At 35.7% G+C, this 26,046-nt stretch overlaps 1 protein-coding gene across 1 annotated transcript in view; it reads left to right on the top strand.

The window, feature by feature from the left end:
• The first annotated feature begins 2,462 nt into the window (after positions 1-2,462).
• Positions 2,463-26,046, top strand: part of CELF2 (CUGBP Elav-like family member 2) — an 815,242-nt gene continuing 791,658 nt past the window's right edge. The window contains exon 1 of the mRNA XM_072825857.1: positions 2,463-2,543. The gene's annotated coding sequence lies outside the window, so the exon portion shown is untranslated. The remainder of the gene's footprint in view (positions 2,544-26,046) is intronic.

The raw sequence follows: 26,046 nt of genomic DNA, 5'->3' as shown, positions 1-26,046 counted from the left end.
CAACGTGTGCTGCTCTGTATATTTGTATATACCCTAACTTGTTCTAAGTGTGTTATGCTATTCACAGTAAAACCAGAGTATTTACTATTGGCATATTAATCATATAAAATAGACAATTATCAGGTAAGACAACAATTTGAAAAGCCATTATCATTGCTTTTTTTCTAGCTCTACACATTTTTTCTTCTACATAAATGTTTTCTTCTACATATTTTCAACTCTACATATCTTTCTAGAATGCTTTAAAAAAGAAAGGATTGAGGAAAAGCCACTTGAAATCACGGAATGCTTCAGGAAAACAAAATCTCTCTTCAGTTAAATCTTTTGGGAAAAAAATCTATGCATAACACTTTCCAAGCCAAGACATGGGTTGGTTTTATTGCATTTTATGCTGTGACAAAGTACCATAATTAGCACATTGGTGTAATTTACCACTGTTTCATTAAAGCTGATTACCTAACTACCTGGGAAGTTAACATGGCTTCTTGAGTACTTGACTTGCCTTATTTTTCTACGCTATAGTTGTTCATGGGAATCCGGTGAAGGCATTCATTGCTGACAGAAAAATAATCCTGACGAACATAATCTATTATATTTCCTTTTATTTTTTAAAAGATTTTAATTATTTATTCATGAGACACATAGAGAGAGAGGCAGAGACATAGGCAGAGACATAGGCAGAGGGAGAAGCAGGCTCCCCACAGGGGGCCCCTATGCAGGACTCGGTCCCTTGATCTGGGATCACGCCCTGAGCCGAAGGTAGATGCTCAACTGCTGAGCCACCCAGCCGTTCTTATATTTGGCCTTTATAATGCAAGGCAAATATATAGCTTTTCTCTCTGCTTCTTTGGCTTTTCCCATTTTTGATTGGTTTGCCTTTATAATGAAACTTCAAATGGCAGTATGAATATCTGGTATTCAGCTAGATTTTTATGAAGAAAGAAAGCTAAATCATGTTTATTTAAGTTATATTGCTGATCATTTCTCTTTTGAAAATCTCACTATTGTGCAGAAATAGTGAAATGTATTTAAAAGGCTTGAGGTAGGGATAAGGGAAAAATGTTTTAAAAAATACAAAAACCAACAAGCAAAAATAAACTAAATGCTGTCATATATGAATAACTCTCCTATATACAAATAACTTTCCTTCATGTTTGCAACCACTAGCAAAGAACCATGTGCATTTTATCATTTACTCCTTAACCGCCCACCCTGACTATGTGACATGACACGCCAATCAGCTTGGTACTCTTATGTTAGAGTAGTAGGCCTATCTAAGAAAATTCATATTTTAATAGGAGATCCAATGCTATATACCATTATAGAAGCAGTGCTTCAGATTAAGAGGCAAACTTCTAGATAATCCACAGTACATGCTGGTAGCTTCCATACCAAAATAGGCTATAGCAGCGTCATCTGGAAAGCAAGTTGAGCAAACAACAACAAAAAACCTTGTAAATTTTCAATAAGCTATTTACATTCTGACAGAAGAAGGATAGGCTTTATTACCTTTCATAATTTCTCTGCTACAAACTGACAAGACATGCTACACATTAAGTAGCCATTTTATTTTTGTTGCTAAAATTAAAGTGGTTTTCCATAGGGGATGCTTTATGTTAAATTTGCAATGTATAGCACATCTCTCTGTATGATTTGTAGCTATCTGCCCCTTTCATAAATATGAAAATGAACTTTTTGGATTTGGTTGTGGAGACTTTTTTATTAACATTGCATCCTTTTTAGAAGTTTCTGGTTCTTCCTAGGCCCTTCTGTCCCTTGAGTTATTCTCAATACTAAATGCTCAAAAAAAAAAAAAAAAAAAAGAATCGGCTAAGAAGTGGAAACTCTGATAATCTGGGTATTTCTATCATCCCTAGAAATGTCAATGGTTAGGAGTAAAAGGGAAAGACAGGAGAGAACGTGTCTTGGAGAGGAGAGGGCAGAAAGAATGCCAAAGGATGGTTCTGAACAATGATAAGAGTAAAAATATAAATAATAATAGTAACTAGAATTATTATGCATATTTAGGAAAAAAATGAAAGAGGGGGGAATAAAAACAGGAATCAAACTCCATCATCATGAGCTATGGTGTATCATTAAAATGGAAGGGAATTACATGCAAATGCTTCAGATAGAAAATGTAGGATACCTTTCCACCGATGATTTTTAGTTGTCAGGACAAGTGAGACCCAAACAGCAGTGAGAACGGTACCAGCATGCTTGTTGCCTTTTTTGTTTGCACAGTAGCTGTCAATTCCAGCCTTGCAGGTAGTGGAACCCAGCGGGAAGAAGGGGCGGGACCCAACGATGCAGCCTGAACTGAGAGCAAATTTAAATTACTGAGCCTTTTTCCCCCCCTTTTTTATTTTTCTACTCTGCGACAAACTGAAAAGATTCCAGCACGCTAATTTAACCACCCTGCTTCTTCTTCTTTGCCTTTTTTTTTTTTTTTTTTTTTTTTTGTCTCCCTGCTTCCAGGATAATTAAAAGAGAAACCTGTAAAGGCAACATTCCTGTGAGCGAGTTGATGCTGCAACGTGCTGGTAAGAAAACGAATTTAATTTTTTTATCTTTTCTCTTTTTTTTTTTGCCCCCCCCCCTTTTTGGCTTTTCTTTTTTTTTTTTTTTTTTTTTAAGAGCTGAAGGCTTTGTCTGTCTAATGCAGTCATAAGCGTGGCTTCCCTGCCGTGAGGGGTTAGCATGTAATGAAAAGGTGTAATTGCCTGATATGTGACCTTCGCGTCATACTTATAATGGGTAATAACAGCATTCCTATGTGCTCTGATGATGCTTCTCCCTGCAAATTGACTGGTCACCCAGTTGCAACAGGGTTAAGATTGTCGCACTATGGCAATGAGTTGTTGATCGTTCAGGGTTGGTGTTTCAGTGTCCTGTCAGGGAGCATTCTGGAGTTCTCCAACTTACTCGCTTGCAGGGATGTTAGGGTTTTAATAGGTCCGTTACAGACCATAACTGTTCTGTTGTTTACTCACCAAACAGGAAGTATGATGATGAAACTTTTTTTTTTTTTTTTTTAGGTAGCACTGTAATTATCCTAGACTTCCCTAGTTCAGATAATGAAACAGAGTAAAGTGAGTGCTGAGTAAAGTTATTTTAATCCCTTTGATCTATAACTAGTCTGGAGTTCATTAGACAGTCAACTGTGGAGAGCCTAGATGATTTGGGGACCTTGGACTAGAGATGCCAACTTTATTCTTTAAAAGCACAAATTTTAATTCAACCCAATTAAATTCAACAAGTATTTGTTGATCCTGTGCCTGGGACTGGTGCTGCAATTGTTCTTGCCTGTTATTCTGTTACGGGGAGAAACTGGAGCTAAGTGGAATAAATTCTCAGCAACCGTCTCTTCTTACTACCATTAGAACTGATCAGGTCATTTAAGACACATTTCAAAACACAAAACTGTTGATTATGAGATAAAGTTCCTAAGGTTAAATCTACAACTGATGTACTTCTTTTCCTTCCATGCGTGTAATTTTATGTCAATTGGCGACTATGGTCAGTCCATTTTTTACTGCATTTTAATATTATAAAGAAGAAAGAAAACAAAGAAATCTTTCTTGCACACCACACGTCTCATTTGAAAATATATCCATGTGGCAAACTTCATTTGAGCTTATACAGATTCTAGCCTCAGAGGCTGGAATATACATGGAAAGGTTTAGGCTTGTCAGTGAGTCTGGTTGGATTTGGGTTGAGAAACTTAGGAACAAAGATTTTGTTTTCTCTTTTCTTGCCTTAAAAAATACATATAAAGTATCAAGGGATATGCTCTGCTTATCCTCCATTGTCATTTGTTAGCTGTGTTTTTTTTTCTTTTTTTTTTTTTAATAGGTAAGTAAAAAAATAATAGGGTGATTGTCAGGAAGAGAATGTAGTTAGCAAATGTCCATTAAGACCTTTTTCTAAAGAAAAACTCTCCTATGAAAGTTTGAAGATTGCATGCCATTTGCATCTGATAGAGAATGTGGCATTCCATACGCTGCTAACATTTGGTCCCCAGTCTCAGTAGCTATTCTATCTAATTGTGTCATTTCTACATTTAACAGCTCTGAACCATGCCGCCCCTTGGGTCCTCACCAATGCCCCCCAAATCACTTGAAATGTCTAGAAAGACCTGGGAACATTAGAAAATGTCAATTGTTAGAATAATTTCTGCCTCTTGCATCAAGAGAAAATACTATGGATTTAATAGTTCATTTTTAAAATCTGTTTTTATCCGCCAGTAACTGTCTATTAGGAACATTTCAGTTATAATTGGAATAAATTGTTGCCCAGTAACAAGCAACTAAACTGAAAGTACTTTCCATAGAATCAGTGACTAGAAATAGCTACAAAGAGCTAAATACAAGTCAAACCACAGTAAGGGCATTTCTTAATTTTTTTTTTTTTAAAGATTCACTTCTTTGTAATTTTACCCTTCTACCTAAATTATTAAATTTGTTACCCACGGTGTCTAGTCTATGAAAATGTCTAATTGACCAAAGTCCCATATATAAAGGAAAAAGGCCAGTAGACTTCTGAAAAACATTTCTTTCTGATTCAAAATAATAATGAGAGAGAAGATAAGCACAACCTCTCAGACTATGAGTGTTAACAAGATTCTGGGTAGCAATACCATTATATGTGAAGAACTGCTATCATCTCTTGCAGAACGTAATGTAAAATTATGGGTTTCACTGTAGGACTCTGTCATTTGAACTAGTAATCAGTCCAAATTCTATAGATGGCTGCAGTTAAAATGATGCTTCCCCCCATTAATAAAATATTGAATAACACTGAAATTACTTTAGATTTTACCCTATCCATTTTTTCAATAGAAAAAGAACCAGTAATAACCCCACATCCCAATACCTAAGCATGCATAATATCAGAATGGCTTTTCTTCTTCCCTTGCTGAAGTGCTATGACATTACAATTTCAAGAGCAAAATTCTTTAACAGTAGTTCTACACTTGCCATTCAGCTCTTGTGGCGTTTGGAATAGTTTTCACCTTATAATTGCATAGATAGTGAAGTAGAAAATACCTCATCGAGAGAATGAGAATTGTTATTTTACACATAGACATACAAACAGACAAAATTATATATGATGCTAGAATGGAAGCACAAAGGCAATGTAAAAATATACATAATGCTTTTTGAAATTGTGTCATTTGCTCAATTCATTGTAACTGTTTACTAAGTATCGGCTATGTTGAGATCTGTGGGAAATTGAAAAGTGAAAAAGCCATATCTTGGTCACCTAGGAACTTAAAATGTAGTTGAAATTGTAACCGATACACTAAAAAGTGTAATTTGATTAATCAGCCTGTGGCAAACTTAGCATAGTGTGAAGCTCTCAGAATCAAAAAAAAAAAAAAAAAAAAAAAAAAAAATGGTGTCTTGTTTCTGACCTCTTGGAACTGGCATATTCTTCAGTCCTCATGTTTGCTTCAGTAATATTTCTATAGCCATGTGTGTGTTTTCTCTTCCTTCTGGTTTAAAAAAAGTCATTGTTATTACTGATACAGTTGTCATATTGTATTTTTTCACTATAATAATAAGCAAGAAATACCAAGCTGGATAACAGGAAATATCAATCCTAGTCCTTAATTACCAATGACTTTGTTAATTAATCTTCTTGGGCCTCTGTCTCCTCATCTTTGCAAAGAGGAAATGGCCCCATCAAATAGCCAAATTGTTGTTGTTGTTGTTGTTGTTGTTCTTATTCTGCCTAACTGAAGATGAGTAACTTCCAAAGAAGAGGAAGGGGAGGGGATCCCTGGGTGGCGCAGTGGTTTAGCGCCTGCCTTTGGCCCAGGGCGCGATCCTGGAGACCCGGGATCAAATCCCACCTCGGGCTCCCGGTGCATGGAGCCTGCTTCTCCCTCTGCCTGTGTCTCTGCCTCTCTCTCTCTCTATGTGACTATCATAAATTTAAAAAAAAGAGGAAGGGGAATGTCAGTTTGGGCAGGCACTGGGGTCAAGCGGTTTAAACGAAATACAAGAGGCTAATTAGTTAATAAACTCTATGTCATAGCCTGTGCATTTGCGCCGAAGCAATGTGTGGGTTGGCCAATCCCTTGATTCCATACCCTCTTCTCACTTCACTGATGTAGTAATACCCTCAGGACTCAAGAGAATCATTGCACCAGAACAGTAAGTGTATATAAAGAATGCTGTTCTACTATATGCTGTTCTACTATCTGTTGAGATGTTTCCACATGTGACCCAAGAGAATAAAGAGAACATCTCTCTCCTCGAGACTAAAATGTATGGCAATGCATTCTTAAACACGTAAAAACATTCTTGTGTATACCTATCCCTAACACTTTAGAGTAATGAAATGATTCAAAAATGTCACTTTATAACCTATATGTTAGTAATATAAAATATAAGTGTAAAATTAGAATATTCTCTACTGCCTATTACTCATACTGTCAAACTGTCAAAATAATATACTTATATTTCCTCAGTAAATACATAAATGCTGATTTATACTATATCTTATAACCCTTATGCTTTCTTCCTGCCTCCCTGGTTTTCTGCTGTTTTTATAAGAATGAAGATAGAGACATACATGCAATAGAAATAGAGAAACTAGCTTATTTTTTGCTCTTTTATTCTGATCCAAATGTTAATCATTTAGAAACTCAAGTGGATGGACAGAGGTAGAGATAAGGTTAGCCATTCTTAGATTATCTTTGTAGGAGGAGTAGCAAGAGAAGACTTGTGATTTCTTCATTGATCCATTTATTCATTCATTCAAAATTTGTTTTTGTGTCTATTTTATAAAAGGCCTAGACTACCTGACAAAAGAAATGGATATGGTTCCTCTCCTCTAAATGCCTAAACTGTTGTAAATGGCAAGATCTTGTTCTTTTTTGTGGCTGAGTAATACTCCATTATATATGTACACCACAGCATTTTTATCTATTTTTAGATAAAGGGACACCTGGACTGCTTCCATTTCTTGGCTATTGTAAATAATGCTGCAATAAAAATAGGGGTGCATGTATTTTTGAAATTAATGTGTTCATTGTCTTTGAGTTAATGCCCAATAGCGGAATTACCAGATCTCATGGTGGTTCTCTTTTTTAATTTTTTGAGGAAACTCCATACTGCTTTCCACAGTGGCTGCACCAATCTACATTCCCACCAACAGTGCAGAAGTTTCCTTTTTCTTCATATCCTTACCCACACTTGTTATTTCTTTTTTTTATACTAGCCATTCTGACCGGGGTAAGGTGATATCTCCTTGTGGTTTTGATTTGCACTTCCCTGATGATTACTGATATTGAGCATCTTTTCATGTGTCTATTGGCCATCTCTATGTCTTCTTTGGAAAAATGTATGGATAGACCTTGAGGGTATTATACTAAGTGAAATTAAGTTAGACAGAGAACAACAAATACCATATGATTTCACTTACATGTGGAATTGAAAAAAACAAAACAAAGCAGAAAGAGACCCATTAACACATAGAATAAACTGGTGGTTTCTGGATGGGATGGGGTGGGGGATGGGCAAAATGGGTGAAGGGGAGTGGGGACATAATCTTCCACTTATGGAATATATACATTACAGGGATGAAAGGTACACCACAAGGAATATAGCCAATGGTATTGTACTAGCACCGTATGGTAAGAGATGATGGCTACTACACTCACAGAGAGCATAGCATAAAGCATAGAGTTGTCCAATCACTATGCTTCGCACCTAAAACTAATGTAACATTGTATGTCACCTATACTTCAACAAAAGAAACTGTAAAAAAGGCTAAAAATGTAAGACATTTTTAAATAAAGGAACACAAAGTGTATCATTACAAGTTGTGTTAAGTGCTGTGAAGGAAAAGTTCAAGTGCTCTGATAGAAACTATGGGGGAGACTAGTTGAGATTGATGGGCTCAGAGAAAGCTGTTCTAAGCCAAAGATACAGATGGAAACTCTTTATAAAGTTAAAAAACAACAACAACACATAATTCTATTTTCTCACATCTTTGGGTAATTGAGTTAAGGAAGTTCTTTGCTTACCTGGATTTTTGTGATAACTTCCTAACTGGCCCCGTGCTTCTACTGCAGTCTCTTCTTCATGCATAGCCCAAGAGTTCCATTAGAAATGTAAGGCAAAAAAAAAGGAAGGCAGAGGGTGTTACTCCTCTGCTCATAACACTGCTATAAAGATGCCTTCAAAACTGGTAACAGTAGTTTCTGAGAATGGAAACTGGAAGCCTGGGGCACAGGGATGAGAGGAAGGCTTGCATTTACTGTATACTCTTTTGTACCTTTTGAATTTTTCTGTCATATTCATGCATTGCAAATTTGACTAAATAGGTGGAGTGTACAATTTTTCATTTAAATCTGGACACAGGATCCCTGGGTGGCTCAGCGGTTTAGCGCCTGCCTTCAGCCCACGGTGTGATCCTGGAGTCCCGGGATTGAGTCCCACGTTGGGCTCCCTGTATGGAGCCTGCTTCTTCCTCTGCCTGTGTCTCTGCCTCTCCCTCTCTCCCTCTCTGTGTCTCTCATGAATAAATAAATAAAATATTTAAAATAAAATAAATAAAATAAACCTGGACACTTTTGAGAATGACAGGTGATAATATTAATAGTCACCATGAGGCAATGACATAAAAGGGAGCTGTCCAGGTCAACAAGGATTACCAAACCTTGACTCTCGCTCCTTACTCCTGTTACCCTAATATTCTAGGCACATTCGTATACTTATATACACATAGAGCACACCAGCAGGTCTGCTCCCATCTCAGGATCTTTGCACCTGATCTTCTCTAAGCTTGGATCATTCTTCTTCTTGAGCTCCAAATCCATTGCTTGCTCACTTCCTTCATGTTTTCCCCAAGTATCGCCTTCTCTGACCACTCTTTTTATAAGTACAATCCACTCTAACCCTCTTTTTTTTGATTCTGAGAGCTTCACACTATGCTAAGTTTGCCACAGGCTGATTAATCAAATTACACTTTTTAGTGTATCAGTTACAACTTCAACTACATTGTAAGTTCCTAGATGACCAAGATATGGCTTTTTCACTTTTCAATTTCCCACAGATCTCAACATAGCCAATACTTAGTAAACAGTTACAATGAATTGAGCAAATGACACAATTTCAAAAAGCATTATGTATGTTTATTGTTTATTGTTGAACTCTCTCCGTTAAAATAGATGTTTCACAAGTGCATTTTGGTCTGTTTTGTTCACTGCTGAATCCCAAGCATCCAGATACACCTAGCACATAGCAGGTGCTCATTAAGTACTTGTTAATGAATATTGGGTGTCACTGTCATCCAAATCAGTAGACTGAGGTCTATGTTCTGCGGTAGGGTCCAGAAGCTTTGTCTGAGTACAGAAGTAGAAGAGACTGGCTCAAAAATGTGGGGAATGGAATCAGGGAGGCTCAGAAATATAGATATGGAAACAGAGAGAGAGAGAGCCAAAAACTACAATAGAATATCCAAATATCCAAATAGGCATCATTTAAAGGACTCAGACAAAGACACCAAAAGAAGTGGACACGTAAGGCATAATTGGAGATGATGAGACACAACCAGTAGGTTAGACAGCAAGTAGGGGTAGTAGAGAGTTTTCTGGTGTTCTGATTATGTGCAGAATCTATTGGAATGTGGGCTGGATCATCTAAAATAAGGTAGTTCTTTCTTACACAGTAACTGCTGGGATCTCTAGAAGAATTTAGGGAACTGTAGTTAACCTGAGTAATAATGAGCTGATCTAATGATTGATGATCGTCCAAAGGAAAGCAAAGTTCAAGGGAATCGGGAAACATTTTACTACAGTTGTTTTTACATCCACATCATAGAGTCTGAAATTTTCTGTGTGCTCTTTAAAGTAGCACTCGAGAAGTACAAATAGCATCCCTCAGAATCTACTGGTTACAGGGTGATGTCAGCAGGCCACAGAGAAATGGACAGAACAAGCTCTTCTGTTCATGTTGAAATCCACCATGCTTGCATATTAAAACAGCCCTTTATTCTAGGGATGATATTATAGGGAGATAATGCTCTCTGAATATTCACCTTCTTAAAGGTTGTTATGATAAAGATGTAACGGCATGCTCTCCTGGGAAGAAGGACATGCTCTGAAGATGTACTATTTTCTGAGTATTTCTATTATACTAGGCTTATTTATTATACAGCTGACCCCTATTTAATTGAGGGTTTGGGGATAAATTCCAAAAATTCCGCCCTTATTTTGACAGATACTTGATAGTATTTTAATCAACTAAATTGATATGTAATTTACATAAAATAAGTTGAACCCGTGTTAAGTGTACAATTTGAAGAGTTTTCACCAACGTGTACACCTGTGAAACCAGCACAGCAATCAAGATAGTGCAGAACATTTCCATTCATACAAAAATTTCCTTAAGTCCATTTGTAGTCAATCCTATTCTCCACACCTAGCCTTTAGGTAGGCTACCACTGATCTGCTTTCTATCACTACACATTAATTTACATTTTATAAAATTTTATGTAAATGGCACCATACAGTGTGTACTCTTTTGTGTCTGGCTCATTTCATTCAGCATAATGCCTTTGAGATTTATACATATTATTATGTGCATGACTAGGGTTTTTTTTTTATTGCTGAAGGGCATTCCATTGTATGACTATACCACATTTTGTTTATCCATTCACCTGTTGATGGACATTTGGGTAATTTCCATTTGCAGCTGTTATGAACACAGCTGTATGAACATTCACGTACAGGTCTTTATATGGCCATAGGAGTTCTTTTCTCTCAGGTAAATAGCTAAAGATGAAAATGCTTGGTCTTATGATAGGTGTATGTTTAACTTTATAAGGAAAACCAAGCAGTTTCCCAAAGTATTGTAAATTTTTTTTTTTACTTTCACCTGTAATATACGAGAGCTCTAGTTGCTAGACATCTTTGCCAATGGTTGATAGTGCCGACTCTTCAATTTTAGTCCTTCTACCAGGTATATGGTGGTACCTTACTGTGGGTTTAATCAGCATCCCCTAAGAAGTAAGGATGTTGAACATCTTTTTATATGCTCATTGGTCTATTGTGTAGTGTCTGTTCAAATCTCTTGTCCATCTCTCTTCTCTTAAAATTTAGTTGTAGAAGTTCTTTTCAGATTTTGGAGAGACTTTGTTTTCAAATATCTATATGGAAAATATTTCCTCCCAGCATATGAGTTTTTTTCTATTTTTTAAAAATTGTATCTTTCAAGGAATAACTTTTTTTAAATTTGGATTAATCGAAAACATACCATATAACTGATATATGAATTTTTTCCTCCATAGTTCATACTTTTTGAGTTCTAAGACATCTTCATCTATAGAAGGCAACAGATTTTTTTTTTGTTTTTCCCTATAAGTTTTATAATGTTAATTTTCACGTGTAGATCTATGATCCATTTTAATTTTTATCTTTGATACGATGTAAAATCAAGGTTCAGGTTTTTATATGGATATCCAAATACTCCAGTATCATTATTGAAAAACTCTCCCATTTAATTATCTTGAATCATCTGCCAAAATTCAATCAACCATATACATGTTGTCTTCTAGAGTCCCTGTTGAGGGATATAATCTATGTTTTCACTAATCCTACTACTGTAGAAATTGCTCTAGCTTTGTAGTAAATCTTGAAAACAGGTAGTATAGGTTCTCCAACTTTTTTTCTTTTTCCATATTCCTTTGGCTATTCCAAGTTGTTTTCATTTTTATATAAATTTAGAATTAGCTTATAAATTTTTCCCTCAAAAAGCCTCCTGAAATTTTTATTAGAGTTGTATTTAATATATAGTTCAATTTGTAGAACTGACATTTTAACTACTTTGAGTCTTCCATCCATAAACATTTATTTAGTTATTCTTTAGTTTCAGTGATGAATTGTAGTTTTGAGTAAACAAGTATTTTACAATTTTTGTTAAATTTATAAATTAAGTACACAATGTTTTTGGATGTTATTGAAGTAGAATAGTATTTTTTAATTTCAGTTTGCAACTTTTGTTGCTGTTATATATAAAGACTTCTGTTTTTTGTATACTGACTTCCTATACTGCTAGCCTGACACGTTTACTTATTCTAGTGGGTATTTTGTGCATATGTATTTCTTAGGATTTTCCAAATACAACATCTACTTTTGATCAAAACATTTCATCCTTCCCTATCTATTTTTCCTTTTTCCCTTTTAACTGCCTGAAATCGTTAGGATTTCCAGTAAACACTGAATATAAATAGTGAGAATAAATGTCCTTTCCTTGTTCTCAAACTTAGGGGGAAACATTGTCTTTCACCACAGAATATGATATCCATAGAAAGTGTTTCGTGTGGACCCTTTACCACAAAAGGAAGTCTTCTATTCATTGTTTGCCAAGTGTCTTAATAATGAAAGTATATTGTCTTTTTATATACCAAGGAATTGATTTGCTAATATTTTTTGTAAAGATTTTATTTGTTTGTTTGTTTGTTTGTTTAGAAAGAGCACAATCGGGACCTGGGGGTGAGAGGATGGGGGGCAGAGGGAGAGAGAGAGAATCAGACTTCCCACTAAGCAGGGAGCCTGACAATCCCAGGACCCCAAGATTATGACCTGAGCTGAAGGCAGAAGCCTAACCATCTCAGCCACTAGGTGCTCATGATTTGCTAATATTTTTTTAATATTTTATTTATTCATTCATGAAAGACAGAGAGAGACAGAGAGAGAGAGGCAGAGACACAGGCAGAGACACAGGCAGAGGGAGAAGCAGAGCAGACTCCATGCAGGGAGCCCGATGTGGGACTCGATCCTGGGTCTCCAGGTTCACACCCTAGGCCAAAGGCAGATGCTCAACTGCTGAGCCACCCAGGCGTCCCTATTTGCTAATATTTTTATTAAGGATTTTTGTGTCTCTGTTCATTAAGGTACTGGTTGGCACCTTTCTTCTCTTGGAATGTATTTGTCTGGTATTCTCTCAGAGTAGGATTAATCTTGTAAGATATGTTGGAAAATACACCTTCTTTCTTTATTTTCTGAAACATTTTGTGTAGGATTAGGATTTTTTTTTTCTTCCCTAGATGTTTGATAGAACTTATCAATAAGCTGTCTGGGTCTAGAGTTTTCTTTGTGGGAAGACTTTTAATGACAAATTCAATTTTATTCATAGATACAGTTATTTAAATTTTCTATTTCCTTTTATGTTAGCTTTGGTCATTTGTGTTAGTTAAGAAATTTATATATTTTATCTGAGTTATCATAATTATTACCATAAAATGCTCATCAAATTCTCATATCCTCTGAGTATTGTAGGATCAGTAGTAAGATCTCCTCTTTCTTATTATTAGTAGTATGTGTTTTCTGTTTGTTTTTTTTTTAAAAATCAGTTCATTAGTTTTCTACTTCTGCTATAGCAAATTACCACAAATGTAGTAACTTTAGCATTATAAGTTTATTACATTATAGTTCTGTACATCTAAAGTCTGACAAATCTCACTAGGCCAAAACTAAAAGCATCTGCAGAGCCGCATTCCATTCAGGAAGCTCTGGAGGAGGATCTATTATCTATTTCCTCACTCTTTTGCATTTTTGGCAAAATTCAGTACCTTGCAGTTGTAGACTGAGATCCCCATTCCTTTGTTGGATATCTGCTGAGAATCAGTCTCATCCTCTGAAAGTAATCTCTTGACTTGTGGTCCCCTGCCATCTTTGAAGTGGCAATGGTGGGGTTGAGTCCATTTCACACTTCAAACCTTCCTTCCTTCTTCCATCTTATTTCTTTAACCCAAGTGAGAAAGATTCTCTACTTGTAGAGATCCATTTGATGGAATTGGGCCCATCTAGATATTCCAGGATAATCTCCCTATCTCCAGGCTATACTATTAATCATATCTACAAAGTTTTTCTCATCATCTAGGGTCACATATTTATAGGTTTCAGGGATTAGAACATAGACATCTTTTGGGAGCCCATTTTTCTGCTTTCTATGCTGGAAGCTTACATATTGACTTTACTCTTTTTTTTTTCTCATGTATGCATTTAAAACTATAATATTTATCCAACCACCACATCAGCTATATTCCACAAATTTTAGATAATAAAGTAATTTTAGAGAATAAAATTTGTGGAATATAGCTGATGTGGTAGTTGGATAAATATTATACCATTCAGAATAATTTTATTTTGTGGTTGCTTGATTCTCTCATGGTTTTTTAAGAGTGTGTTACTTAATTTCTAGATATTCGACTTTTTCTACATATATTGTTGTTGCTGATTTCTATTTTAATTCCATTCTAGTCTGAGAACTTACTCTATAATGTCAAAATTTTAAAATTTATGTCCTGATATATGGCTCACCAGGGTGAGAATTGGAAATGTTCATAGAAAGAATGTGTATTCTGCTGTTATTTGGTGAGCTGTTCTATAATTGTCAGTTAGTCTGGTAATGTCCTTCTGATCTTTTATTTTCTTTTTTGTCTATTTGTCTTATCAATTACTGGTAGTAGTTTAAGTAGATCTCCATCTATGATTTTAGATTTGTCTATTTCTCCCCCTTAGTTTGTCTTAGATTTTTATCCATGTGTTATTATTAGGCTTATATGCACATATAATATGTATATACATATAAATATATAATATACATGCATCATAATATATTCTAAATGTATATACATAGTGTTTTATACATTATGCATACATACTTTCTGTATTTTTGTGTCTAGAAATTAACTTTATTTTGATTAATTTTTCCATTCTTCCCTTCTTTTGTGTTAATCAGATGTTTTTTAAAATTTTATTTTAACTTATGTTTTGGTTTTCTAGTTATATTTTTCTAAATTATTTTCTCATGATTTCTTAGAAATTAAAATATATATTCTAAAGTTAATTGTAATATTACAACAGTATATTTCCATTTACCTTCTCTTTTTTGAACTATTGTTATATAAATATATTTACATACATTATAAATTCATCAATAAATTTTTTTTTTGGTTTTTGTTTATTGGGTTTCGCTTGTTTTAGAGGGAGGTTTGAAGGGTTTTTTTTTTTGTTTTTTGTTTTTTTCTTTCTTTAAACAATAATTTCTCTTTTAAAGAAATTAAGAAGGGGTTCCTGGATAGCTCAGTCAATTATGTGTCTGCCTTTGGCTCAGGTCATGATCCCAGGTCCTGGGATCAAGCCCTGCATCGGGCTCTCTGCTGAGCAGGGAGCTTGCTTGTTTGTGCTTGTTCTCTCTCTTTCTCGAATAAATAAAAAAATAAAATCTTTTAAATCTTTTTAAAAAGAAAGAAAGAAATTAAGAAAAGGAAATATGTTATATAACCTGAACACTTTCCTTTACATTATCTTTAATGCAGTTCTGGTAATACATTTTATCACTTTTAATTATCTGAAAATATTCTAATTTCATTTTTATTTTTAGGATAGCTTTATTAAACATAGAATTTATTATTTACAGCTTCTTTTTTCTTTTAGCAATTTTATTGTGTTATTTCAGTATCTTCTGGCCTCCATAGTTTCTCAAGGGGAGTCAGGAAATTGTAGCATTATTCACCTATTATTAATGTGTATGTTTTCTCTGGCTGAGTTCAAGATTTTATTTGTTATTTTTGGGTATAAGCAGTTTAACTCAATGTATTCAGGAATGTTTAGGAATATTTAGGAATATTATTTAAGAATAATGTTTTTCTTTATTTTAATCCTGTTTGAAGTTTATTAAGTCACTTGTATCTGAATTTAATGATTTCCATCAAATTTTGGAAAGATTCTATTTTTTTTTATTCAGAAAAATGTTTCCAGGTCATCTGTCTCTCTCTTTCTCTCTCGGTAACTCCAGCTACATATATAATAGCCTAGCTGATATTCTCACATAAGCGTCTTAGACTCTACAATTGTTTGTTTTTTGTTTTGTTTTGTTTTCCCTCTATTCTTCAAATTGAGTAATTTGTGTTGATTAGCCTCCAAATTTAATGATACTTTATTCTATGTCCAATATACTGTTGGGTCTATGAGTTAATTTTTAAAGTTTATTGAATTTTTTAGTTGTATTTTTTTCTATAGATTTATTTCTTTATTTTCTTATCTTTTTCTCACTGGCATCATACTTTCTTTACTTACTTGAGCATATTTATAATCACTCCTTCAAAGTTTTTATCTGCTAAATCCAATATCTGGGACCGTAGGAAGTCAGTTTCTATTGACTGTCTTTGTTTCTTTTTATGGGTCAAAGTTTCTGTAGCTTTGAATGTCTAGTAATTTTTGGTTGTAAACTGGACATTAAAGATAATACATTGTTGTGACAGTGGATTTTTTAATGTCCTGAGAGTTTTCCTCTTTTATTCCGATATTCAGTTAATCTTCCTGAATGTGAAATGCAACATTTATCTTTTCTTTTAGCATGTAGCTACTGATATCTCTGGACTGTTTTTATGAATTCCAAATGCTTTTATTAGTCTAACCTCTTGGATTTCTTCCCTGTGCCTGTGTAATTCAGCAATGAGGGATTTGGGCCAAGATTTTATTCATATTTTGGGGCTATCCTTTCTATTGCATTTTTTTTTTTTTTTGCTTCTAGGAATTTCCTTCTAAATCTAGCTTCTGTGGCATATCCTTAGGATCTCACTTCTGACACTTCAAATCCCTGAGGCTTCAGCCTTCTGCTTGCTATGTTTCATGCAACTGGAAAATGTATTCAGCTTAAAAAGCAGCAAAATTATGTATCTTGCCCTATGCATCTTTTATCTTTCAAGAGTAGATTCCTCTCTGACCTCTTCCTGCTTTGTTGCAGGGCCCTATAGAATTTTCCCTCACCATGCATAGCTTACCTGTCAGCCAGATGCTCTGGGTTTTTGGTTTCCTTCCTCTGCAATTATCTTGCTCTCATAGCTTCATCTTTACATTTCTAAGTCTATTCCATTCCTAAACTCTTATTTCTGCAAACATTTGACAAGGCTTTGTTTTTCTACCACCATTTTACTCTGCTGTAGCCATGGGGATTGGAAATTACCCCCAATTCTTATGCCTTATAACTATGTTTTTCTTTTTCTTTTTTTTCAAGAATACACTCTTTCCAGCTTTTATACAGTATTGGACACATCCAGTGTCTTTAAATTATTGGGATTTTAAATATTTTATCCAATTTTAATAGTTATTATCTGTGGAAGGGTTGGCACAACCACTTAACTCCACTGCCATAACTGTAAGTTCCTTTATAAGGCATATTAGTGTATTTTCTGTATCTGATATGTCACAGGAACTGTTTAAAAGGTAAGAAATAAACTAATCCAATGAGGAAACTCTTTGACTTTTTCATGTCTGTCAATTTAAACCTGCCCTGTGGTCATTACAATCTCTTATTAAATGGTTAATATATTCACAACTCTCTTGCTCTAAGAATTGAAAACATTGAATTTTATAAAAAAGTCTGTGAAAGAGCAGCATTTCATGAGATATGTTTCTAGTTTTGAACAAACTGACAAAACTCCAGTCCTCTAATCTAAAGGTCTCATTGTAGCTGACTCTGGGACTCCAGGGGTGATCATAAGTATGTTAGGGTCACATCTGAGGCTGACAGTGAAATCATCAGATGGTCATTCTTCTTTTTCAACTCGAGCCTCAAGCAGTAACTATCATATATCACTGAAAGAACCTGGACAATCACAGTACCAAATGTTGGTTTTCTCCCCCCAACCTCCTCAAAAAATGCTGTTTACAATGACAATGAGCAAATGTCATGAAAGAATATCCATCATAGAGTAAGCCCTTCTCCTGTATTCACAAAGATAAGTATTAAAGATCCTTGCAATTGCACTTTTGGGTACTGTATGGGTTATACTGTATCCCACTCCCCCAAAAAAGATATATTGAGGTCTTCATCCCCAGTACCTCACTATATGACCTTAGTGGAAATAGAATCATTGCAGATGGAATAGGTAAAATTTGAGAGATCGTCCAGGCATAGGGTAAGCTCCTAATCTAGTATGACTGGTGTGCTTAAGAAGGTAACCATGTAAAGGCAGAGACACAGGGAGAACACGTTATGACAAGAAAGCAAATGTTATAGTTGTGCAGTTGCAAGCCAAAGAACATTGAAGATTGCTGGAAAACCACCAAAAGGTGGAAAGGCAAGGAAGGATTCCCTTACAGATTTCAGAGGAACATGGCCCTGCCAATACCTTGATTTTGAACTTCTAGCCTCCCAAACTGTGAGACAATACATTTCTGTTGCTTTAAGCTACCCAGTTTGTGGTACTTTTTATGACAGCCCTAGGAAGCCAATAAAGGTGCCATTGCTAGATATGTACTTTGCAGATGTAAGTAAAGATAGTCATCTGGCAAAGGTAGTCACTTTTCTAAAGAGAATGAAATCCTGGTAAGGATGGCATATGCCATAATATGCTGAATAGATATTTGATTGTTCTTGCTGTTCTTGTTCTTCTTAAAAATGTAATCGTTATATGCCTATGTTTATCCATCATATTTCTAATGTAGCTCATAAGGAATATCATTAAATCATTGAAAGGAAAACTGAGGCTCCTTTATGCTAAATTATTTGTCCAGAGTCACATAGTAAGCTCTTGGAAGAGCTGAAAAAAAAGAAAAAGAAGCATATAATTTTTCACTCCCAGGTTGTCCTCTAAACTGAGCCATTCAATATCAAGTATGTGATATTTGACACTGATTTTTAACAGTTCCAGATTTTAATATCTAAAAGAGTCAGAGTTTGAACTCTGACAAACCATGATTAGAGCTTAAAAAATTCGCATGTACTATTTTAAATTTTATAACAGTGCTATTTTCTGTAGGACTGTCAAGACCTTTTTGGGAAAAGTACCATATTCTAGAGTGATATGAAAGAGGAAGTCATAGAACATCCAGGAAAATATCCAAGGGCAAAAGGAAGCAGCATATAAAATAGCACTGTAGCAAGAACAAGCATAAAAGAATAAGCTATCAGCATGATTGAAGCAGAACAACAATGAGAAGAATGGTAGGAAAGAGGAAGGATTATACCCTGTGGGCAGAGGTTGCAAACTTTTTCTATTAAGAGCTAGCTAGTGAACATTTTAGGCTTTGCAGGCTATAATGTGTGTCTAGGAACAACCAAACTCTGTGGATGAATGAAAGCACCATAGATAGTTTGTAAATGACTAAACATGGCTATGTTCTAATACTTTATGGACACTGCAATTTGAATTATGTAGTATATTCATATGACAATCATTCAACAATGTAAAAACCATCCTTAGCTCTTGGACTGCACAAAACTGGTAGTGTGCCACCCCCACTGGCACTGCAGGAAGGGGTGAGGACTTCTGATGAAATTCTCTGTGTGAGAAGCACTCATCAGGAGGGTTTTGAACCAAGAAGTGACCAGATCCAAATTTTATTTTTAAAATACTGCTGTGGCTGCTCTGGGGAGAGCAAACTGTTGGGGGAGGACATGTGGAAGCAAGGAGAATAGTTAGGTTCATCCTGTGAGAGATGATGAGGCCAGCACCACGATGCGAGCTCTGGATGTGCTAAGAAGGGAGCAGCCTTAGGATTTACTCAAAAGTAGATCTGAAAGTTTTCGCTGGTGAATTAGGAATGACATCCTCAACACAGAGGTCAATAGGGAAGATGGAGAAGAGGAAGACCAAGATTCAGGGTCAGAATGTCCAAAGTAGTATTCAAAAAAAAAATAAATAAATAAAGGTTCAGAAGCTTTCATACTGGGAAGGATACCTATGAGCTACATTTTGAACAACTCCCTATATTTCTTGAGCACTTTTCTGTGAACACATATCATGACTACCTTACACATCTCTCTGGTTTAGGGAGGGAGGTATTGTCATGCCCCCTCTAAAAATGAAGCAGCAGGACACAAGGGATTACAGAACTTGCTCAGAAGGATGCATTGGGTGCCTGGTGATATAATCCTATAGGTTGGTCCCATGTTCTCTGACACCTTGACCAGGACTCCTTCCACCATACCCGTCTGCCTCTGTCTCATTCAGATGTATGAGGATGTACAAACAAGGCAATGGTACTTGTCATCAATGTTGCAAGTCAATTATTGGCAGAGTTATTCAAGACCTTGTGCTTGGCCACTCAGAGCACAATATAATCGTGCCACTCAAAACAATAGAAAAGTAATGTATTTTTCTGCTTCTAGATCAAGTTTTTAAGATAGCATCATTATTTAGGAAGAAACAAATATTCAGTTATATAATTTTGGGGGGCCTCTTTCTGGGGAACTAGTATAATTCAATCTTTCAGTGGAAAAAGGACAAAGAACCCATTGTGCCATAACTAGAATATTTTGCCCCTAATTTATATGCTCAATATACACTGTTCACATAGGTAATTTAAGGCTAGCAAAGAATGCTCCTGATTACTTGTTAACAATTTGTTTAGACCTTGTCAGTATTTTTTAATGCATAGAAAGGCTTAACATTTAAATAATGAACCCTTAAACTCCCAATTTTGAGCAATCAAGATCAGGGAGTATATTTTTCTTCAAGCAGGCACATATTTTCTTCCTTTTCTTCTCTTGTATATTCTACTTTTAAGCTGTTTAGCTCTTTCTTTTGCAGTGGTTGATGACAATTCCTTTTTTCTTTTGTAAACTATTGCTTCTGAGTCTCTGGTAACTGGTCCCACTACAGTTTGAGGCTTTCCAATATCGACACTGCTGGGTTTTCATGCTCTCTTGAATGCTATTCCAAGGCAGAGAATTGGTTAGCAGAGTTCAGTAAGAAGCAATTGAAAACTAACTTGGGAAATTTTTCTCAAACTCTAGAATGCTCTTGGCAAAATCCTATGATTTCAACTTGTTTCAATGTCATGCCGTTCATGTTTATAAGGGAAGGTGGTTTTTTACCTCCCAATAGCTCTACTTTCTGATCTAACTTTAATCATGCATCCCTACCCCGCTGCCTCACCCCACCCCATGTAGGTCACTCAGAGAAGATATTGAGTCCCTACAAGTCAATAATGACAGGAATTATTCAACCTTGGGGTTACTATCAAGAAGATATTTGAAAAGTAAGTGTGATGCTGAGACCAAGGGCTTGAATGTAAAAGCAGTCACTTTTTACCAAGTTGAGAACATTAACAGAGTTATAGTATCTGTAAACATCTTTTTGCACAAAAGGGAATTCTCTCCAGAAACCAGAAAGAGGGAATATCTAAGTAATACCATTTTGCTGGTATTCTAACATCAATATTTGAACAGGTATCTGTGCGCTTGTCCTACTTCTAAATGTCTGAACTCTAAAGACTTTTGCAGTAAGTAAAATTTTTCATTTAAGTATGTTTGCTAGCATGCAAGTGTTAAAAAAGAAAAGGATCAAATACCCTAAAAGATAACCAGCTTCCTGGTGGGAAAATATAAATACATTCTTCATCAGAGCATTAATGTTAATAATGGCTGAGGTTATGTGCATGTGTGTAGGGAGGTGATTAGAGGGGTTATATGGGAAATTGGTCTTTCTTCCTTTCAACTTTGTGATGAACCTAAAACCACTCTTAAAAAAAAAAAGAAAAAAAATGAAGCAATTTTTTTAAAAAGATAGGTTGCTATAAATCATGGACAACAAAAATTACAATTCTGTCCACTCTGTTTTGGTGCTGCCTTTGACTGAAAGAGTTTTTTGCGTGACTTCTGAAATACAGTGGGTGGGTTCCAAAATATTCCCTCTCTCTGGTCTGCCCAAGTCCTATTCATAGCTAAGTAGGTAGAGAAAATTGAAATATCTGGTGGGCATTCGGACATCCAGAATTTTGAAGGTAATCTTTTCTTAATTAAAAACATTGTCAATCATATTGCATATCCTCACCCTGTCCTTATTTTCTTGACTCAGCCAGTTTCTAGGGAGAGGTTATCATTATATAATATCCCTAAAAATTAAATGTGATTAACAGACCCATAGCCTGTTTTTGTATAGCCCATGAGCTAAGAATGTTTTTGCAATTTTGAGGGTTAAGAAAGAAAGAAAGAAAGAAAGAAGAGAGAAAGAAGAAAGAAAGAAAGAAAGAAAGAAAGAAAGAAAGAAAGAAAGAAAGGAAGGAAGGAAGGAAGGAAGAGAAAGAAAGAAAGAAAGAAAGAAAGAAAGAAAGAAAGAAAGAAAAAGAAAGAAAGAAAGAAAGAAAGAAAGAAAGAAAGAAAGAAAGAAAGAAAGAAAGAAAGAAAGAAAGAGGAATGGGAAAGGAGGGAGGAAGAGAGGAAAGGAGGAAAGGAAGGAAGAGAGAGAGAGAGAGAGAGAAATAGGAGATGGAAACCGTGTGTAAACTGCAACACCTAAAATAGTTATAGACTGGCTTTTGATAGAAAAAAAAATTGCCAACCCCTAAACTATAGGATTTACAATATTTTAAACACCATAACATAGAATCTTTACATTCCTCATATTATTTTATTTTTTAAAGATTTTATTTATTCATGAGAGACACAGAGAGAGAGGGGGAGACATAGAGAATGAAGCAGGCTCCCGCGGGAAGCCCTATGCGCGACTCTATCCCGGGACTCCAGGATGATGACCTGAGCCAAAGGCAGACTCTCAACCACTGAGCCACCCAGGCGCCCCCCTCAGATTATTTTAGTAAGAATATCAATAATTGCTCCCCAGGGAAAAATAGATCCTGCATATAATGTGGCAGGTTATTTATTTCTGCTCTGATAATATCAATAATACAGTTTAATGCTATAGACAAGATCCTTTCAGAGTTGTTTTGATCTTCTTGTGGTTGAGTCACTGACAAATATCAATTAAAATATCACTTAGATACCAGTTTACAGATGAGCAATTTTCTTACATACCCTTTAAGGAAAAAGATGACCATCAGCTTTTCTATCTTTTGTTTGATAAAAGATCATGTTCCACAGCACGTAAATTGCTTTTGTCAGCAGGTGAGCCAAACCTTTGATGGGAAAACCTGCAGACCACAGTGCTGTTTTACTTCTCAATTATCTTATGGGTTTCCACCCACTAAAAGCTGAAATCTGACCAACGTGAGGCTGTTCTGATTTATTGAAGCTTCCAACCCAAGTTGTACTTCTTCATCATAAAACATATTATACATTTTGCACATTTGATTTGTACTAAGATTCAAACACTTTCTTGAAAACGCCCAGTTTAGAAGGAAGGGCCTGATGTATACATTTCCCTTTTAGCTGTTGGGGCAGTGTTACTACATTTAATTCTAGATCAGAAAAAAACGATCAGTTATAGAAGATAAAGTCCTTTCTAAATTTGCCCCAATCTAAAAACAGAATTATATAGTCGTTAGAGGAAAATGGTTTTTCAGTTCTGTTTGGACTCACCACGAATATAGTCCATGAGAGAGAATTCTAAATAAATTATTAAATCAGAATGACAGAAGTGGCTGCCATTCAGGGACTATGGCCATATGAAGTCAGTAACTCATGGGCACAATTGGCCATGCCTTTCTTTAGCCCCAGACATTTCTGGAAACAGACCTCCATTATTTCTGGCCAGGACAATTTCAGCTTTGAAAGCACTCACAGTCAATTACTGACAGTCACTGAATATTTTATCTGTTTTGGGAGCAGTAAGAGGGTAAAAGCACAAAGAATGGGTTCAAGTAATTGTTTTTGTTTGGTGTGGTTTGGTAAAACTGGAAGGATTTCTTAATCTTTTATTTGTTCATGCTCCCAGCCCTGCAGCCCCTGCCACTCCATTTTCTCATTGGCAAAGCACTTGTGCGGTCCTGAATTTTTACATAGTTTTCTTTCTTTTCACATGAGGACTGCCTCTCACATTCTGAAATGGATGGAGAAGTAAAGAGATGCCCTCTCCTACTTTTCTCTCAGTTTTTATTAGAGATGGTTCATCTAGATTGATTTCTGAACTGCATAAACTTATAGTGGGAATGAAATAAGTATTACAATAGCGTTATCAAATCGTCTGTAAATCTCATCACTAAAAAGGCAAAGCACTATTGTTCTAAGGTATGATCTACTTGGAAGTTGTGATTAAGAACATGCTCTTTGAAACCAGACAGATCCTAGGTTAAAGCTCTAGATCTGCTGGGGGACCTTGGGGAAGGTATTTACTATCTCTGAGCTGAAATTTATTCCCTTGGAAAATGGGGATATTCACACCTTCCTCAGTGACTCACTGTGTGCAATAAATGACACAAAGTATGCAATCTTGTAATTTAGTACTTCCTTAATAAATTATTTATTATTATTATTCACAACTTAACCCTGTTCGCCTTTTTCTGTGCAAAGAAAGCATAACTGTGCATTAAACATCTTAACCAAGCATTATCAAGCTTGACCTATAAGTTTACCCCAGTTCCAAAAGCTCACCTCTTATTTCTGGTGCCAAGAATCTTTTGGACTCTAGACCTTGCCTGCTCTATGGAAATACAGCTCCCAGCTCTTTCTCCACTACATAGTTCTATGGTGTTTAATCTATTTAGAAAGAGAACTTTTCCAAGTGAAATCATATACGTAACCTCAATATAAAATCCAGTTGAAGGAAAAGCTGCTTTAGTTTACACAGAAGTATGGCCCAAAATTCACTTTACAGGCCTCTGAATAATATCTGAGGAGCCCAGCCTTCCAACCCCTTAAGAAAACACTAGTGTAGTGGATCTTCGAGAACTTAGCCCCGTGTCCAGTGTTACTGGAGAACCAGCTCTCCCGTTGTGTAACTCAACTCCTATCCCTACCCACAGAGAGCAACAACCCAAGCTCTCTGCTAGCCCAGCCTTTTGCTCTTTCAGTTGGAGGTAAAGTCAGAACAATTTTAGGATGTAGTTTTTATTGGGATCACTAAAGGTTCAGATGAGGTATTCATATTTTAACAAGTTTCCCATGTGAGAGAGCTGTTGCCTTACTTGAGAATCACTGCGATCAAGGACAAAATGGTCACAGGTTTCCTAACTCCCAAATTGAAGGGAACAAAGTCACTCTCTAACTTGAGTATTTGAAGATGGTTGTTTAACAACTGCTTTTGAAAAATGAGAATCAGAAAGAATAACTAAAATCTACACGTTTTCAAGAAAGCTCAAAGTGAAAAAAGAGTCATCTACATTCCAGTAAACCATGCTTTTGAGAACTGTTTTCTAAACACTCCATTATTTCTTTTTCATCTCAAACACAATTCATGTGGTTTTTGTTGCTGTTGTTTGTACCTTGATATTATTCAGATGATGGGGACTCTTGCTCAGTGTATGTTGAAAGGAGGAAGGTTTGAATGGGATGCTTTTCCCCTGGCTCCTTCTTTTGTTCAGTTTAAACACTTGACTCCTTAGGGAGTTCTCCCTTGACCACTGCATTCAGAGTAGTGAACAAATCATTCCCCTTTACTTCAAACAATTAATTTTCTTTATATCACTTATTTCTATGTATTTTCATGTTCAGTTATTTCTGAACTTAAATCATTTATGTGCTTATTAGTTCTTCCCATTTACAGAATTTGTTTGCTCCATGAGTGCAGGGACTTTGTCTTCCATCAAGGGGCTGACCATTTTGGCCTGTAATAAATATTTATTGAAGGAAGATGGAATGATGAGCTCATTAAGTGAGCCCCCACTTTAAACTGCCATAAAGATAACTCTTTGGGGTGAGAAAAGTGTGGCAAAAGAAAAATTCTCTCAAGAGCAATTTAAGTCCAAACCTGAAGTAACCAGATTCCCCACTCTTCATTTCCCCATTTTGAGTTTGGTCATTTAAGAATGGAGGCTATCATCCCAGTCATAGATGCTCTGAAAGGACTAAAAGTTTAGCCAGGGCCTTTGCCTTTTGGGTTACATATAGTACTATTGGAAAATTTATAATTGGGTCAGTAAGACTTGGGAAGATGAGGAGGAAGGGGAACAAGATCGTTCCTTTGTTTTCAGAGCACAAGATTTTGTGTGCTGATTTTTTCTCCCCTTTAATTGTTGACTTATTTCTGTAGTATGGGGGAAATCATGCAAATGTTATGCTTCATTTTCCTTCTAATAACTCAAAATAATTATTCACTGACAGAAACACAGGCTTAGCAGTACATGAAATAATACAGAATCAGGTCTCATTGCATATGTAGAAGGTCCAATTTAGGCAAAAG

This window comes from Canis lupus, chromosome 5 (assembly GCF_048164855.1).
Source record: "Canis lupus baileyi chromosome 5, mCanLup2.hap1, whole genome shotgun sequence".
NCBI classification, from domain to species: Eukaryota; Metazoa; Chordata; class Mammalia; order Carnivora; family Canidae; genus Canis; species Canis lupus.
This window is presented reverse-complemented; position numbering and strand designations above follow the sequence as displayed.